Below are 6,086 nucleotides of genomic sequence, written 5' to 3'. Positions count from 1 at the left end.
GTTTGGCGATCCACACAGCGGAAGTGAATTTTACGTAGTTTATATCTTTGAAACTCGAACCTCTTTATGATGACGTCGTTTACATGTAATTCTTGTTCTCTCTAGACGACTGTATTCACCGCTGGAGGGTCTTTTTTTTCCTTTACTACAAGAGATCGGCCCTATGTTGAATAAAATCGTCTGGAGTTTGAAATAGCAAACAAAATATATACGTCATCATATTTATGATTCACAGTTCAGCTTTCCATTTCCTTCCTCATTCTTTCATTCCGTTTCTCCCTCCCTCCCTCCATCCCTTCTTGACTGGCCAGAAGAAAAATGAATGAGAAAGTGTCTTAATCGTGATAATTCAAGTTTCTCACATACAAGCTGATATTATAGCACAGTTCATGTCTGTTTTCACTTTCACCCTAATAATGCCAAAACCTCCGTCACTGAGAACACATAAGGGATCTTTGCAATTTACGCGAAGGAGCAGAGAGAGAGAACCAGAGCAACTTGTACTGACAGGCCACTGTGGTCTGTTCAAAGAGTCATCATTTTTTAACACTGCTTATCTAAAAAAAAAAAAAAAAAAAATGAGACGCTGTACATAATTACTCTAAAACCATTCAAGAACTACAGTCTGGAAGGGTTTTGATCAGATGATAACCAGTATTTTTAACATGATATTTTGAGAGGCTGTGAACCATTAAAACCACACAAGAACTGCGGTCAGGAATGGTTCATATTTAGACAAAAGGTGTACTTTTTTTTCTGAAAATTTCGATGCTGTCAAAATCTTTGAGGAATCAGGGTTAGGAAAGAGTGCATTTAGGTAACTTTCTCCGTTACATCAACCAATGTAACGTTATGGTTTTGACGTTAAGCCGACCTAAACTATCGATCAATGTAACTGACATTCTCTTACGTTTATGTCCAACGGAGAATATTTTTGGCTCAACAGAAAATATCTTCGATTACATGAAGATATGTTGACGTATGACTAAGAATATCTTCGGTCGAAATGAGCTAAACCAAGACTGTCTTGTATTACATCAATAATACCTTGGAATGAAGCCGAGAATATTCTGGCTTTAATGGAAGTATCATGGGTTCAAACTGATAATCTCTTGAATAAAACTAAGAATAACTCGGGTTAACAGTAATGACTTTGTGTTAAATTCTGAACGTCTTGGACTAGCTCGATTATACTGGTAATACCTTGAAATGAAACTGAAATTTTCTAGAGTTAAACTAAGACTGTCTAGGGTTTCAACTGATGAAAATACCTTCTTGTAAACTGAGACGACTGTTTTGTACCAGAATTTCTTGAGTTAAAATGAGAATCTCTCAAGCCAAACTGAGAGAATTTTGAGGTAAAGTATGGTTCTCTTGGGTTATACAGAGACCCTCTACAGTAAGGCTAAAATTGATGAGAATATCTTGGGTGAGAGAGATGGCCTTAGGTATTATGGGATTGGCATGAGTTAATATTGATAATTATGGACTGTAAAATGGAGAATACCTTCCCTTCAACTTATGAGAAAATCTTGTTAAACCAGTGGTCTTGGATACAGCTGGGAACATCATGGGTTAAAATTGAGAATATATCGCGTTAAACTGAGAATAAAACAAAACTGGGAGCATTCATTCCTAGGTCGGAGAAACAGTTGCACAAGGCTTTAATTCGTAAGTTTTGGGTACTTCAAACACACACCTCAGTACTGACACTAAAGAGTCGTGTACTTAAACCTTAAATTGTGAAATGGAATACAGTCTCCTATTTTTTATAGCAATTACTCAAGCACTGGGCAAAAATGCACACAAGCGGAAATTATCGTGACTCAAGGCTACCACGGGTATGATAATCTCCCACTTCGGTACCTCGTTTGGCCTTCCTCCTGGCCGTCGCTGCTGACTGCACTTTGTCATGTGGGATGCAGGCTAGTCATACCTAGGCGTACCATAAATAACCGTCATTTATTAGGAACTTTATATTCCATTTTGCGCTTTAAGCTGCAAGTACTCGACCCTAAGTTGCCTATTTGTTTATAAATATATATAAATCACCTTAGCCACTCGTAGTCTGCACAGTGAAATTCTTTGATGCCTGCGAGAAGACTATATATATACACATTTACATAATATATATATACACATAAAGACAATTTAACTGTTGGTATATATATAGTGTCTCACCTGTACAAACCACGCAAGAGTTTAATACAAAATGAACTTTGATATCAAAATTGACAAACCTATAGAATTTTTAGCCTTAGTGACGTAAGGTATTTTCAAGGTACCGGTAAAGTGTTTGAGAACTTTATTATTCCAGTTTGTAAGGCTTTTCTTTATTGGCCTCTTTACTGCGATGACGAACATATTTATTTCGTTCCTGCCATCCTTGTATGATTTTATTGAACTAATAAAATCGTCAGTTGGTGAGAATTAAATAAGCTGTCCTCGAGCTGAAGGGGTTAATTGATGTCGACTCTATTCTAGGCTTCGTCTCTGTGTTGTTAGCCATACGGTCTAGTTTTCTTTACTGCACACGAGCTATAAGAAAAAGAAAGTGGAGAGAGAGAGAGAGAGAGAGAGAGAGGTGTACAGTACCTATTCAGAATGGTGGCTTCTTGTGCATTCTGAGAGAGAGAGAGAGAGAGAGAGAGAGAGAGAGAGAGAGAGAGAGAGAGAGAGAGATGTGAAACAGAAAAATGTGGTGTGAAAATGTCCCCAGAGGAAATGGAGGCATTGTGGGAGAGATGTAAGAAGAGGGACGAAGCAATTTAAGAGGGCATTAAATTGCAAGTAGGGACGTTAATGAATTGTGAAGGAAATGTATAAAGAGTGACAAAATTGTGAAAGATATGTAAGAGGAGACATGAAGGGGACGAGGAGGGAAATCTGTGGGGACTTGCAATGTGATGGAAATGATGGACGTAAAGAATTGTGAAATACACGTGAAAGGACATTTAAGAAGGATGGAGGAAACGTATGAGAGAACATGGAAATACGTGAGACAGAAAGCTAAACAAATGTGGAAGAATTTGGAGACAGAATATGGAAGGTTTATGGAAGAACTCAGAGGGAGATGACATGAAAAAATTGTGAAAAATGTGAAAGAAGTGAAAAGGATATTGGAAAAAAAAAAAGAAAAAAAGGATGAGCGATTATAAAGGAATGATGAAAAGAAATCCTGAAAGTACGGTGTAAAGGATACGAGTGAAAATGAAAGAAAAGTGTGAACGACTGTGAAAGCAGGTGATAGACTGAGCTAACTAGAGAGAGAGAGAGAGTGAGGGAGGGAGGGAGGGAGGGAGGGAGAAACTTTGACGGGGATAAACACGAAACTACGAAATATCAAACTTTATTTCTTCTTCCTCCGGCATTTTTAATTAGCTCATTAGTGCCAACTTGTGCGAATTCCGTTAACACCTTTTCCTTAGCGATTTATTTTGCACATGACACCTCCATATCTACTTGTGTGTTACCGAAACAACCCATGTCGACATGTGGAAGATATAATCACCATGCAAGATAATGATGAGGTGTATTAGCTTATGCAAAATAAATCGCTACTGATGAGGCGTTACGAAGCTTCCAGTTCCACCAACGGCCTTCAGTTTCATCTCTCTCTCTCTCTCCTTTGTCACTTGTTTTATTCTATAACTGTCTGTGTGTGTGTGTGTGTGTGTGTGTCAGAAGGTAAATCTGTGTGGCAACAGGATATGTTTGAGTGAATAATAATAATTATTATTATAATAATAATAATAATAATAATAATAACGGTGATGATAAAATAGTCAAAATGAGACTGAGTAATGGTAGAATAATTCACTTTAGCCATTTTCGATTCCAGGGATTCTCTCTCTCTCTCTCTCTCTCTCTCTCTCTCTCTCTCTCTCTCCATACATGAAGAGCACGAGTTATCATGAACAATTCTGAATACCTGTAAGCTAGTTATGTTCATGAATAACTGAAATGAATAACTTGGCACGGATGGATAACACTGTAAAGCAGAAATATTTGTATGCATATTTTTTTTTATATGAATAATGTGCACGTGTATTTATAAGTAACTTTGAACAAATATGAAAGCACATCTACGTAAACAGTCGAAGAAAATCTGAACATGGTCTGAAACTATCTGAAAGTATGAGTGTTTATCAGGAAAGCCTCTAATGTCTCCTGAAAATGAGTCTGGATTAGTAATGAGTAAATGTCACGAAAATTAGTAGCTTTGAGAAATGAGTCTTGGTAAATAATAGAATAATTATCATGATAATGCGAATATGCTTTAACAATGAGTGTGAATAAAGTGACAAATTTTCAGTGATTTTTTTAATGTTTTACGCAATGACTCTAAATCAGTTAACGAGTGAAAATTGCACGTCTGATTAACTGAGTATAAACATAATTTTGGGTGGGAAAAGGATGTCGCATTGATGATGATAGTGATGATGAAAATGATGGTGATAGTAATGAAGATGATGATGGTGACAGTGATGATGATGCTGATGATGCTGCTGATGATAATGATGATGCTGTAGAACAGCATGCCTAACGACAAGCACGAACAAAATTTTGGGTGGGAAAAGTAGGTCGCATTGATGATTCTGATGATGATGATGGTGATTCTGATGATGATTCTGATGATGATGATGGTGATTCTGATGATGATTCTGATGATGATGATGGTGATTCTGATGATGATTCTGATGATGATGATGAAGTAGAAGAACAGCATGCCTAACTACAATTCGTTTTCTAGGAGGAGTTATAAATAATTTGCAAAAACGCATAAGCTAACACTGAAACCTCGTAAATATGCATATATGTATATACGTGAGAATAATACGTCTGTGTCAACTACCCCTTTGCTAATTTTTAAGTCCCTTTACGTGTTCTTTATCCGAATTGTGGACGTACGTATGTTTTTGCAAGGGTAACCTATAGAATCAAACTTAATGCCATTATATTCCACGAAAATAAAGTGTTGTCTCATTCTCTTTATAGCTCTCTTGTGTGCACTAAGTTCCCTCCCACCCACCCACCTCTTGACTCCCCCCTCCCCTTCACCTCCCCTCACACGCCTCTCTCTCCCTCCCTGCCTCTCTCCCTCACACACACACACACACACACACACACACACACACACACACACACACACACACACACACAACTAGGCAAACAAAAGCACACAAATAAACAAAACCACACACACACACACACACACACACACACACACACACACACACACACACACACACACACACACACAAAACGACTCCAGGCTGCGGTAACTACAAGAGGTCGTTCTTGTGTGCGTTTAAGTGGCTCCCTAGCACCTCTTAATTAGTGGTTTATTTTAGCCTATATATACAGCAAGTTTTTCACTCATATGATATTATGAAAAACATGTTTATATTCACGGATATAAATAAAGTATAGGAAAATATCAGCCCCCACATTACTCCAATGTTTATTAATCTTTCTACTCCAATGTTTATTAGTGTTTTTTTACTCCAGTATTTATTAGTGTTTTCTTTATTCCAGTATCTACTAGTGGTTCCTTCTTTACTTCAGTGTTTATTAGTTTTTCCCTTTACTCCAATGTTTGTTAGTGTCTTTTCTTGACTCCAATATTTATTTCTTTTTTCTTCTTTACTCCAATGTTTGTCAATGTTTTTTCCTTTACTCCTATGTTTATTTTTTCTCCTTTTCTCCACTGTTTATTAGTGTTTTTTTTTTACTCCCATGTTTATTCTTGTTTTTCTCCTTTACTCCAGTGTTTATTAGTGTTCTTCTTTATTCCAATGTATATTAATGTTTTTCTTTATTCCAATGTTTATTAGTGTTTTTCTTTACTCCAATGTTTATTAGTGCTTTCCTCCTCTACTCCAGTGTTTATCTTGTGTTTTCTTTACTCCAATGTTTATTAGTGTTTTTCTTTTTTCCGATGTCACTGATTGCATTGCGCAGTTGACCCTTGTGCGGTGTGGTGCGGTGAGGATCTGTCCGTTCTCCCCTTTGGGGCTAAGATGTGAATGAATGTGTTTGAATGGATGAGTAAATGGAGAGTGTGTCGTCCTGTCTCGGCTACC

This window comes from Coenobita brevimanus, chromosome 63 (assembly GCF_032717465.1).
Source record: "Coenobita brevimanus isolate Jiangsu-jjx chromosome 63, ASM3271746v2, whole genome shotgun sequence".
In the NCBI taxonomy this organism is placed as follows: domain Eukaryota; kingdom Metazoa; phylum Arthropoda; class Malacostraca; order Decapoda; family Coenobitidae; genus Coenobita; species Coenobita brevimanus.
Note: the sequence above shows the minus strand (reverse complement) of the source record.